Genomic DNA, 12,993 nt, shown 5'->3' on the forward strand with positions numbered 1-12,993 from the left:
CAGATTCAACAGCCCACTGTGATGGGATCTATCAGCCACCATTGTGTTCAGGCATTTCTCTAGCAATAATTGGTTCTATAGAATTGTTGGTTGGTTCTATAGGACTGCTCTGTGGTAGGGAAGTATTTAGATTTTTCTTTTCTGGCAGTCATATTTCCCCTTTAGAGTTACATTTTAAGACGAGTAAGGCATTTTGCACGTTGTTCTGGTGACATTTATTTCTTTTGAAAAAGGTTCTGTAATGTCATGCCTGTTAAGAAATAGGTCAGCTGGAAAATTAATACATTACACTTGTTGTAAAGGCATTAATACCTGTGGGCATATCCAAATATCATCCCTGTGTCCAAGGTCCTTTCAGAGTCATGCTCATGAAGATAAAAGATGCCTATTCCATTTTCAGTAAAATTAAGCAGTTTGGTCCTTGAAGAGGACCCATTGTTCTTTCCCATAAGTTGTGTAAAAAATGCAAGATTCATCTCAACTTCTCAGATCTGCAAAAGTTTGTGATGTGATTGATACATCCATATTGAGCCAGAGATTGTGTAATATGCATCATGCTCTTTAGGAAAGACGGAGAATGTTCCAAATGAACTCACTTGCACCAGCATATTCTTCATGTCACTTTTCAAATGATGATTACTACTTATGAAACTGATAAATTGTTTTTCAAGGATATCAGTGCTGAGTACCTCCAAAAGGAAACAAAACAAATCTCTAAAAATCTTCAGCTTATGTTAATATGGCCTTTTACAAAAGTCATCACCATGGTTTCGAGTCCAAAGTCTTCTAAATCCTTGACACGTTGGTCATTAAAAAAGCCAGATGCACAAACATGCAACTCTTCTATGTATTTCTCTTTCCTCTACCTCCCAAGTTCCATAGCTTCCTTTAAAAGATGCAATTAAAGCTGTACTCAAGAAACACAAGGTTAGCAGCAGCTTGAAAAACTGGCAGTGGTTGTGAAAATAAAATTTATATATTGCATTTCAGTTGTTCAGTACCTTTTATCAACAATATTTCAGTATTAATTACAACAGGCTGCCAGGTAGGTAAGATTTGCAGGCCATGGGCAGAAGAACTGATGATTCAGTACTAGTATTGCAGAAACAGCATCGACAGCACAAAGGATGTCAGAAACAGCTAAGCTGGCATAAATAGCATACCTTTCTGTCTAGGGAGGGACACGTTGTATTCTATCTCCAGCATCTATCTGTCCAATCAGAAATAAATCTAACTAATCCCATTAATGTCAACAAATTATTTTCGGAGCCAGTGAGGAATGAGATTTCATTATCCATCTATACAAGACCACTAAGTAACTGATCACTGAGCATCACCATGTTGGCTGACTGCCAAAAAATGATTTGCATCAGCCTGATTGCATATAATTGCATCAGCAGGATTAATACTCTCATACATCTATCATTGTGCATTTTGGCTGGCCCAATAAAAGTACAGTTGCCCCTCCTAACTCACGGATCTGAGATCTGCAACCTCAAATATTCATGGAAGGGTGACCTGCACTATTTCCAATGGCTCGCACACCCAGGCCGTACACCCGGGAGCACACCCCATTCAAGCTTGTGAGGCTTGAATATGCATGAGCCTCCCTTTTTGTTGGGGATGTGTGTTCAGAATGGTTCCCCCGTGAAAACAGAAGGCCAACTGTATCACTGTTTGTAGAGTTGAATGTTATTGTATTTTGCTATACGGCCAACATGGCTACTCCTGGATATATATCGCTTCTCAGCCTTTTGGCTAAGATCAAGTGTAGTATCCTGGATGTGTTTTCTGGATGTGAAGACCACAAGAAGATTACTATTGTGGATGTCACCATCCCCTTTGAAAACAGGAAGCCAGCCATGAGGGAGGCCAGAGAACGGAAACATCAAAAGTACACCCCTCTGGCTGATGTCCTGAGACAAAAGGGGTACGAGGTCTCCGTCCATGCATTGCTTGTTGGAGCCCTGGGTGCCTGGGATCCAGCAAATGAACCTGTGCTGAGAGTCTGTGGAGTGGGAAAGCGCTATGCAAAACTCATGCGCAAGCTAATGGTGTCAGACACCATTAGATGGTCCAGAGACATTTACATTGAGCACATTTCGGGCCATCGTCAGTATGAGGAACCAGCTGCGGTTTTGGTAGAAAAGGAACAGTGAAGTTTCAGTCTTCTTTTCTCCCTCCCCCTTTTTTCCTCCCCTTCCTTCCCTTCTCCTTCCTCTCTTTCTCTTTTATGGTATGCAACTGCTTAGATATATTGGTGATTGCCATTGGTAATTTAAAGTAAAGGATATATATTTTGGTCTCCTTAGTATGCTCTATCTTATTTTAAAACTGTTTTAATAACTTAACACATCCTAGGAATGAAATTTGCTTTATATCTAATTTCTTTATATATTACCATACTATTATGTATTTTTATTTTGCAATTGCATTCTTTGGACTTGATATGTATTACCCATTGGTTTATGCTAAATTGTACCCTTAAATATTTTCTAATAAAACGTTTAATCCTGGATATGTTTTCTGGATGTGAAGATACTACATTTTAACTGTAACAGTGGAATCCTAAAGAGAGAGCCAACGGACTGGGACTTTACTATTTCAGGTTTCTACCTCCAACAAAGGTAAAACATTTTTTTAAAAAAAGAGACTGCATTGGCATGTTTTACCTGAACAATATCTAAAATTTTCTTCATGCAAAAGCATGGAAGTTTCCTAAGAAATTTAGTGTTCTCTATTTAACAAAGGAGCTTATAGCCTCACAAAGGATTCGAGACAAACTGGATCTCAAAGGCAATAGCTTTTTCCTTTGCTAGTGTGATTTAAAGTTTATTTCCTGGACTTTAAGAATCTCCATTAGACCAACATGTTTACTCTTCTAGTAAGAATGTAGTTTGGCCTAAATGAAGGAACCAGATCCTGTCTGATCTTGGAAGCTAAGCAGGGTCAGCCCTGGTTAAAATCATAGAATCGTACAGTTGGAAGAGACCACAAGGGCCATCTAATCCAACCCCTGCCATGCAGGAAATCTCAATCAAAGCATACCCAACAGATGGCCATCCAGTCTCTGTTTTAAGACCTCCAAGAAAGGAGACTCCACCCCTCTCCAAGGAAGTGTGTTCCACTGTCAAACAGCCCTTACTGTCAGGAAGTTCCTCCTAATGTTGAGGTGGAATCTCTTTTCCTGTACCTTGCATCCATTGTTCTGGGTTCTATTCTCTGGAGCAGCAGAAAACACGCTTGCTCCCTCCTCAACATGACATCCCTTCAAATATTTAAACAGGGCTATCATATCACCTCTTAATCTTCTTTTCTCCAGGCTAAACATCTCCAGCTCCCTAAGTCGTTCCTAATAGGATATGGTTTCCAGACCCTTCACCATTTTAGTCGCCCTCCTTTGGACATGCTCCAGTTTCTCAATGTTAGTTTTTGCATGGGAGATTGCAAATGAATACCAGGTACATTTCAGAGGAAGGAACTGGCAAAACCACCTCTGAGTATACCTAGCCTAAGAAAACCCTATGAAATCCATGGGGTCAGTATAAATCAACAGGCGCACATGCACACACTAATATAGTTTTAAATAGCTGAGCTTTAGTCCCAAATTACAAGATGATAGATTTAAGATGATTAACATTTCTATTAGACTTTATGAAAAGAAAGAGCTGTGTCCATTCACTTCATCATCTATAACATCATGAATGTACTTTGTGATTTATAAAGAAGGATAAGTTTTAAAATATTGTTCTGTTTTCCAAGGTGCATACAGATGCTTCCTTACATCTCAGTTTCAATACTACCAGAGATAACAAAAGACAGCAAGAAAAAGCAAAGGTAAGGACAAGAAAGAATGAAATGAGAGAGTGTAAAATTTAGCTAATTTCTGAATTGTGCTTGTTAGAGGTGATGTTAGGTGAGGTGAAGAAAAACTGCTATGTTGTACTTTGAAATATCACAGTGTGTTTCTTTCTTAACACCACGTAAACATGTCTGATCTGGAAACTGCTGAGAGACGTTCATGAAACTCCTCGCTGTCACTTCAAATCCCTTTTCAGAACAGAATTAACTTCAGAACATTTGTGTGTGTGTGTGTGTTTTTAAAAATAATCTGTCTGATTAGATTTCATCCTCTCCCACTCTTCCCTTTTTTCTTTGCTTCATTGTTTCTTGCTTCTAAACCTTGGAGAGCTTCCTTTGTGTAATAAAGTGAAGGGAGGAGGAAAAAAGAAGAAGAAATGTGATTACCTTTAAGACTATTTACTTTTTTTTTTTACATGAGCATTTGTGGATATTAGCTCACTTCTGTGGATGACGTATCGAGTGGTATTACTTTGTGTAACTACATTACTGCAGTCTCTCCTATTTTTCTGTGTTCTCCATCATTAATAACTTTTCCTATTTTGACAACATTATGATGTTGTTTGGCCACACGTGTCTTGGTTTTCATCTGCAAAATGTTGGAGGATATGGACTTTGCATATTGGGTGCAAAGGTCTGAAGATTACTCTAACTCTGTTGGTTAAACACCCTGTTACTCCAAGGTCTGACATATGAGGGAAGGAAAGACAGTGAAAAGAGTGTGTGTGTGTGTCTGTGTCTGTGTCTGTGTCTGTGTATGAAATCTGTTGAATTCCAGAAGGAAAGAAGCATATTTTAAAGAATGTTTAAATAAGCCAGGATGGGGAACCTTTGATCTTTCAGATCTTTTGGGTCAAAATCTTACACAAAGCAGGCAGAGCATAAGGTTTTGTCCATAGAGTTTTGTGCCCCCCCCCCCCCCCCCGCACCAAGTGTAATGTGTTAGGGAGCTGCAAGGAAGGGGGGGACACATGGAGAATGTTTTGAGATATGGAGAAGAAGATTTCTATAGGGGAGACAAATGTGTGGAAAGAAGAGAATGACCATTGCTTATCTTTGAATGATGCCCCAGTGTTTAGACACATACATACACAGTTGGATTGGGCCTAGTTGTAGTTTCCCTGCAGTTTTGTTCTTAGTAGTGAAGTGCCTCTCCCATTAGAGAGAAAAGAGTGTGTTCTGTTTAAAAAGCTACAGCCAAAATGTTCCGTAAAAGAAATTTATAATGTTTATGCCAAATTGCAAAAGGAGATTTGCCCATTTTCATTCTGAGCCTCATAAGACTTCCCATCAAAAGTGCATTTAGGTGTGTGCTACATCTGATTTTGAAAATAAACAAAGTGACATAATCACCTAAACAAAACAGGGCAAAGGAAAATGTTCTCTCTGTGGTCAAAACGTTTTATTAACAGGAAGTATTATGAGGTTGTGGGGTGAGATCTCTCAGAAATGTCAAAAGAGTGAGAACAGCCCTTTATCCCCTCTCCCCTCAGAATTGCCTCATAACATGTTTTTCATAGATTTCCCTTTCAGTTTAGTCTGTCTCTGTTAATAACCTCTGTCCACTGGCTGATTTGGAAATGAAACCACTGATCCAAAAAGGTTTCACATCAGTTATAATATTACATGTAAGTTCTGGAGAATGAGCAGTTTTGGGGTTGAACATCTCTGACAAAAGTGGCAGTCAGATGGAGACGGAAAGTTTTTGTATACTATATATCACAACAGACTCCTCTATCACATTCATCTCTGTCATGGTGTTCTTTATCTCTTTCTCTTTCTGCATGTCTTGTTCATATTATTATTCATGCCTTCACTGCCTGATTCAAGCAACAATATCAAACTGCCATGGACAATAAGGTTAATGAAAATATTTGGAGGCGTAACAGCAAATCACATCCTCATCCACCAAAATCAAGATGCACAGCATCCAAAAATCAAGCCAATTATTTTGGCAAATGAGGCAGAAAATCCCACAAGCACCTTCTACCATCTTAGCATTAAAAATGCAATAATGGGGGATAAATATTTTCCCAAAGTAAATAGTGATGTTGGCTGCTATATTTGTTATTATAGTTTTCAGGGCTTTTTTAAACAAACAAACAAACACTGTTTGTGTTATCATGGGGGATTCTATGGCAATTTCCAGTAGCAACAGCAACATTTGATTCCTGCCCAAAGGATTGTTAAAATAATAATAATAACAATAATAATCCAGGATACACCACACCGATCCTCCCCAAGGGACTTTATGGCTCCATTTTTCTGGTTTGTTCCTCTGCCTCATTGCATTCAGTGGGAAGTGAACCAGAATTCCTCACATTTTCATTAATATTTTGGGGGGAAATCTGTTTTAAATAAGAAGACTGGAGCTCAGCGGAAATCTGCATACTCATTGGCCAAGTTTCATGAGAAAGGACAATTGGATAAAGCACTTACAGCCTTCTAAATGAGCAAAAATTAGTTTGGATCTGGAGGCCATACAAAGAGACTCTAATGCCTAATATGTGAGACTCTTTGTGGAAATAAATTTTGTTTCTTTGCAATAATCTGTAAAAGCCCAATAACAACTGAAATGACTCCCTATTTATTATTGTCTGACCATTGCCCAAAAGGAGCCAGCATACTGTAGTGGTTTGAGCATTGAACACTGGACACCAGGGTTTGAATTCCTGCTCAGCCATGGAGTGACCTTGGAAAAGTCATATATTCTCAGCCTCAGAAAACCTCATGATAGTATCACCTTAGGATCACAAACAAGCTGAAGGCACACAACAACAATTGTTTTCCAAGATTCTCCTTCACATGTCTCTACCAAAAGAGGCAAGTCCATAAAAAACAGTAATGCCTTTGCAGTGACAGCACTTCACCTATTGAATGTCCTCCCCAGAGAAGCTCATCTGATTCCTATATTATGATATTTTGAATGCCAAATGAAGATCTATTTTCATACAAGCCTCTTAAGAACAGTTTTAATGCTTTCATTCTGATGCTGGTTTTAATTTGGTTTTGTATGCTGAAATGTGAAATCATGGCTTTACATTTCTGCTTCTTCATACTTTTATTGTATCGATACTGTTTTTATCGATTTATAATTTATAAATATTTATAACCAATTGTAAACCACCCAAAGAATGTGTGGACAGTACATTCAATAAACAAGCAAAGAAAGAAGTTTGTCTGCCTCAGTCTACCTAACAGGAGAGCCAGAAGAAGATGTGCCATTCGGTATGTATTATGTGTTTACAGCACAGCAAACTCCCTTTATGTTTTTTCTTTGTTTTGGTCAGCTTTCACTGGAAGAAAGAGATAGTGGGAATATAATCCTTTTGATTATCCTGGACCTGTATTCTGTTGAGCACCTGTGTGACTCAGAAGGTATACAGGGCACTGTTTTGTGGTGGTTCAGTTGCTATGTGACAGGAAGATTGTAGAAGATGGCATTTGAAGATATCTGATCTTTTCAGGAGTTGGCTTTAAGGCTACTAATCTATATAACCTGTGTCCTTTGTTTTTTAACATCTATAAGAAACTACCTAGAAATGGCATCTAAAGTTTTGACAAACTGTAATTTTCTTTTCTTTCTTTTCTTTTTTGACCCAGGTGTGGTATGTCACCTTTGAATGACTACCAAAGGATGGTAATGGCCTGGATGGGGGCCATAAACTGAAGTTCTGTCCTAACAAGGCAACATGGTTTATTTAGTCCCAACTGCACTGGGCCCGGGAGCAATTTTCTGCCCCTGGGATCTTGGAGAAACTATATGGATTGCCAAATGTGTCAAAAGGTAACATTCCCTTGAGAAGTATAACTTTGCAACCTAGAAAGCTTTCTGAATTTGTGACTTCTCAGGGAAGTTCCCCAGACAAGCTATGGCCAAGAAATCATAATTTTCTACTGTGATTTCCCCTTGTGATCTTAGCGGCTAATTTTCTCTGCTCCTTCGCTTCCTGTTGTTGTTTGCCAAGAAGAAAATCGACAACAGATGTGTGGTCCCATACTTGTGACTTCTTGTGTATTTTAGGAAGCATTAAGAATTCTCAGTGGACAAAACTGAGAGCTGGCCGAGTGATGGTTAGTTTCATATATTTAGTATATATGCAAAGGAGTTCTCACAGATGATTACATCTCATTAATACACTATAATCCAGTACCTTTATATCACAGTATGACATGTCAAGCATGAGATTCCACAAAAGTATGATTGGTAGGCTTTTTTACAGCAATGAGGAAATTGACAAACCTGTATGTAAACATTTCTGCCTTCACTGTTGTTTTTTTAAATATATTATTTATTTGAGTTCTCGACTTATGTGTTTATGGCTTTTCTTTTTATAGCCGTACGTTCAAAACTGTTGTGGCTGTTCCAAATTGCTTTTATGATCCTGTGAGCTGCCTTGGGAGATTTTTGAATTAAAATGGCAGAATGGAAGTACAATAAATTGGAACTTGGAACTCTCTCCCTGACGAGCTCCGCTCGGCCCCCTCCCTCGAGTCTTTTAAGAAAAATCTCAAGACTTACCTCTTCCGCCAAGCTTTGCCCCACATGTCCTAATCACTATTCTTCTCCTGTGTATTGTGTGTATTGTATTGATTGAATTGTCTGATTGTTTTTTAACTGGTTTTAATGATTGAATGATGCATTTTAATTGATGTATTGTACTGTTTAATATGGGGGACTTTTGCTAAATGTAACTTGTATTTTATTATTCTGTAAACCGCCATGATTGAAGGAACGGCGGTATATAAATAAAGACTCATTCATTCATTCATAAATAAATCCACAAGCAGTGCCCAGATGCATACAGTTAAACAATGCAAGCATATATGTAAATGACCAAAGAAACCAAAGGTATAATGGTCCTGAATGTGCAGTGCTTCTTGTCCAGTTTGGAATTATGCTGCAAACAGTACAACAAATTTGGAAAATTTTGTTTCATTTTACTAGATAATGGATTCTAATGAATTATTCCAAGATAGTTAATCTTTTCATTTATGATGTTTTCTGTAATAAACCTTGGTGAGAGTGCAAGGCCATGTATGAATGACAGAATGATAAAGTTTTAAAAAGAAATTTCTCCCAGAAGGCTGTGAAGTGAAGCAAATAAAAAAAAAACTCCCGCTGAGAAAAACAAGCAATTTGCTTTGGACTTGGACCTTATGTTCTCTTTCTTTATTGAACAGTAGGACACAATCAACCAAATGAGAATCTTGAAGCTCTATGAGAAACACTTGGCTGCAATGCAAGCTAACAAGCACATGGGAGATATGACATCTACTCATCATGGACAGCTCTTGCTTTCTTGTTATGTAATGTACCCATGGATGAACACTATTGTTTGTTAAGCAATTACTATTGCCATAAATCCAGTGGAGATCAAATAATATGGCAATGTTTAAAGGGTTGCAGATATATGCATACACCCAATATAATCTGCTCCAAATAAATGTGACAACATGTAATACTAGTCTTTATTATCCTATGAACTGCTGTACTGATTGTCCTGCTTGAAAGTTTGTGTATCTCATTTTGAGCAACATAAAAGGTTCAGTACTAGCTGAAGGCTATTTTTCAATTTGCTCATAGCCACAATCCTTACCTCACCCTTCTCTCTAGTCAGGGCTGTCCCAGAAGCAAAATTTAGGATATATGGAGGAGGATAATATTGGACCAGTAGAATGCTTTCTGACTGGGGCAGGTCTTATATTGTAGGCTCACAAAAGCATACTAATTGTGTTAAGTCACACATTCTGATCACATCCCAGTGCTAGGCCAAAGATACCATTTCAGCAAAACAAGCAGCAAAGGCTGTATCTGCAGTGTGACATTGCTTTAACTGTCATGGCTCAATGCTATGGAATCCTGGGATTTGGAGTTTGTTGGATCAACAGAGCTCTTTGACAGAGAATGCTAAATCTCTTGCAAAACGAAATACTCCAGAATTCCATAGCATTAAGCCATGGCAGTTAAGGTGATATCAAACTGCACTATTTCTGCAGTGTAGATGTAACCTCCTTTTAATAGGGAAGCAGGCAAGAATCAGAAATCCCGAAAGTCTCACTCTCCTTATGTGTTTAGGCTGCCACCCTCTCAGCACACTTTTAGACTGAGCAGTGAAGTCCACACGTGCATAGTGCTGTGTTGTTCATATTGAACTTGGACCAAAACAATGTATATTAAGAGATGTGCTATTTTCTTGTTTGCTGAAACAGATTTTACAATCTTTATTGTAGAGTTATCAACAATTAAGTTTTCCCCCAAAAATTCACTTTTAAAATCATCATTTATTTCATAAGCCTTTCATGTATGTATTAACAACATTCACTCTCTGAATACAGCCTGTGAATGAGGCAGAAACAAAGGTATTACTAAAGACTATTGGCATAGGGACTGAACTACCAGAGGGCTCAAAGGTGTTGAACTATAACTCCCTATGTGGCTTGGATCCAGAATATCTGAAGGATTGTATCTTCCTGTCTTCTCTAACATTTTCAGGAGAGGCCCTTCTTTTGGTCGTACTGTCTTCACAGGCAAGAGTGGTGGGAAGACAGCAGAGGGCCTTCTTTGCAGCTGCTCACAGACTTTCGAATCCCTCTCAACATTATTATTATTATTATTATTATTATTATTATTATAGTTTATTTCTATAGTGCTGTAAATGTGCACAGCACTGTACATACAGATAATCAAGTCAATAAAAATATAAAACCTGCCAATGGCGTGCAATCTACAAAATACATATAAACAATGGGTAGTAATATAAAATAGAATTAGTTAAAAAAACAGGCAACAATTAAAACATCTACATCCACTATCTAATAAATATCAGATAAATATACACACACTGCCTGGGAACGCTTCCCTGAACAGAGTGGGATGGCTCCCTCTTTGCTGTCCTCTCAGCAGGCAAAAATCTTTATGGTTCAACAGGCTTTTAGGAACATGATTCAATGATCTTTAATAGTGTGCTATTCTGTTGCTTTTTATCTTATGTTCTTTAATGTACTTGTTTTAAATCATCTTAATTCTATATTACATTTTAAGAATAATTTTTTCAGTGTTTTAAATTATGTCTTTGTATGTGTTTTTATACATATTTATTTCATTTCTGTAAGCTGCCTTAGGTCCCCATTTTGGAGAAGACCAGGAATATAAGTGGGTAAATAGTAATAATTGTTGATGATAAAGCTGATGCATGGATAAATGCCTTCCCAATCCTGAAATGACCAAAAGATCTAGGTCTAGTGATTCCATTGTGCAAAATAAGAAAACATGTCAGGGGAACCATGTATCTTACTCTGCAGAGAGCTTTCCTTTGTTTGAAGTCATGCTCAGTTAAATAGACAGAAAACGTTTCTTTGAAAATCTGTCTAGTGAATGTCTGGTTTAAAGAAAAGGAACCATAAGAAGGGAAAACAGGACCCTTGAAGCTGCCAGTTTGGAGTTAGCACCTGGACAGCAGACTGACTGAGCAGCCAGCCATCTGTTCACAACATCCCCACATTACAATAAAATAGACTGCTTATTCTATTGTTTATTTCTAGTTCATAAAATCATAGAGCTGGAAGAGACCATAAGAGCCATCCAATCCAATCCTCTGCCATGCAGGAAGACATAATCAAAGCACCCGCAAGTTGTCAGATGGCCATCCAGCCTCTGTTTAAAAACCTCCAAAGATGACTCCACCACTCTCCAAGGGAGTGTGTTTCACTCCGCTGTGGAACAGATCTTACTATCAAGAAGTTCTTCCTAAACTTTAGGTGGAATATCTTTTCCTGTAGTTTGAATCAACCACTCCATGTCCTAGTCTCTGCAGCAGCAGAAACTTGCTCCCTCCTCAATATGAAATCCCTCCAAATATTTAAATATGGCTAACATGTCACCTCTTAACCTTCTGTTCTCCAGGTGAAACATACCCAGCTCACTAAACCACTACTCATAGGGCATGGTTTCCAGACTAGATTCCACTAGAAATTTATGACTCCACATATCTACATAGAAGTTAACACTTTTTGAAAGAACTTGGTGCCATTGACTGCAATATACGGCTTGTATCGCCATAAAAGAAAATTATTACAAAATGCAGTTTTGCTGGCATTTAACTCCCCTGAAGCTTTCTAAAATATATAAGAACTTAAGCCCAAAATGTTGGAAATGTGGGAAGGAACAGGGATCATTCATACATATGTGGTGGTATTGTAACCTCGCCAAAAAATGTTGGAAACAAATACATGAACAGATGCAACTGATATTAAACTGTAAATTTAAATTTGAACCCAAACTGCTCTTATTGAATATGATTTTAGATGTTAAACTGGAGAATGCCCATGGGAAATTATTATTTTATATGATTTCTGCAGCAAGAATGGTTTATGCAACTTATTGGAAGGGTGCTACTCAACCCACATGGAAAGATTGGACTATAAAACTTCTTGATTTCATGGAAATGGACAGACTTACCTGTTATGTCAAAAATCTCAATTGGGAAAAGACCAAGAAAATATGGAACCCGTTAGTGTCTTTTATTTGTGCTGAAAATATAGCCTCCAATGGTAATATGACTGATCTAGTAATCCTGATATATAATATTGTGAGGCTAAAGAAATAAGCTCAAAGTATATACATAAGATAGTAAGTGTGTTTAACTACGATTTTGGTTCTTTATTCACCTTCTTTTGAAGGGATTGTAGAGAACCTAATTAAGCAAGGAGTGAAGGTAAAGAAAATCTGTTTTGAATGTATTAATGGTCATAGCTTGGCAACTTTGTGTCTCGCTGTTTCTCCTGGAAGTCAATTTGTCTTGTTATATGTTAGTTTGTAACAGGTTAGTTTGTTAAATTGTCAAACAACTAATTATGTGTTTGTTACATGTTTGATATTGTATTTTTGTTGTTATGTGTTTTTTATTCTTATCTATAAAATATTTGAATAAAGATTAATTAAAAAAAAGAAGTTAACACTTTATCTTTTACTTATTTTTTACCTTTCACTCCCCCCCCCCCTCTATGTTGCCACTTTTGTCTCCATAGTTCTGAGTTCTTTTTCTCGGACCACTGCCCCCTTTTGCTACTGTGTGTGTGCGTGTGTGTGTGTGTGTGTGTGTGTGAACACTTTTTATGAAAATGCATGTC

The 12,993-nt window shown here is 37.7% G+C and overlaps 1 protein-coding gene and 1 pseudogene across 3 annotated transcripts in view; both read left to right on the plus strand.

Annotated features, from left to right (window-relative positions):
- The window catches only part of LOC149318198 (protein FAM124B-like), an 84,466-nt gene extending 71,746 nt beyond the window's left edge, over positions 1-12,720 (plus strand). For 2 of the 3 annotated variants that reach the window (XR_016280005.1, XR_016280007.1), the window contains 3 exons: positions 3,763-3,837; positions 7,465-7,648; positions 9,046-12,720. The gene's annotated coding sequence lies outside the window, so the exon portion shown is untranslated. Of the gene's footprint in view, positions 1-3,762; positions 3,838-7,464; positions 7,649-8,199 lie in introns of all 3 variants that reach the window. The other variant, XR_016280006.1, reaches the window with a different exon arrangement.
- On the plus strand, positions 1,739-1,839 carry LOC149318199 (U2 spliceosomal RNA; annotated as a pseudogene).
- Positions 12,721-12,993: the final 273 nt, after the last annotated feature.

Source organism: Sceloporus occidentalis, unplaced genomic scaffold (genome assembly GCF_023333645.1).
Source record: "Sceloporus occidentalis isolate IW3139 unplaced genomic scaffold, rSceOcc1.0.p SCAF_2, whole genome shotgun sequence".
Classification (NCBI taxonomy): Eukaryota; Metazoa; Chordata; class Lepidosauria; order Squamata; family Phrynosomatidae; genus Sceloporus; species Sceloporus occidentalis.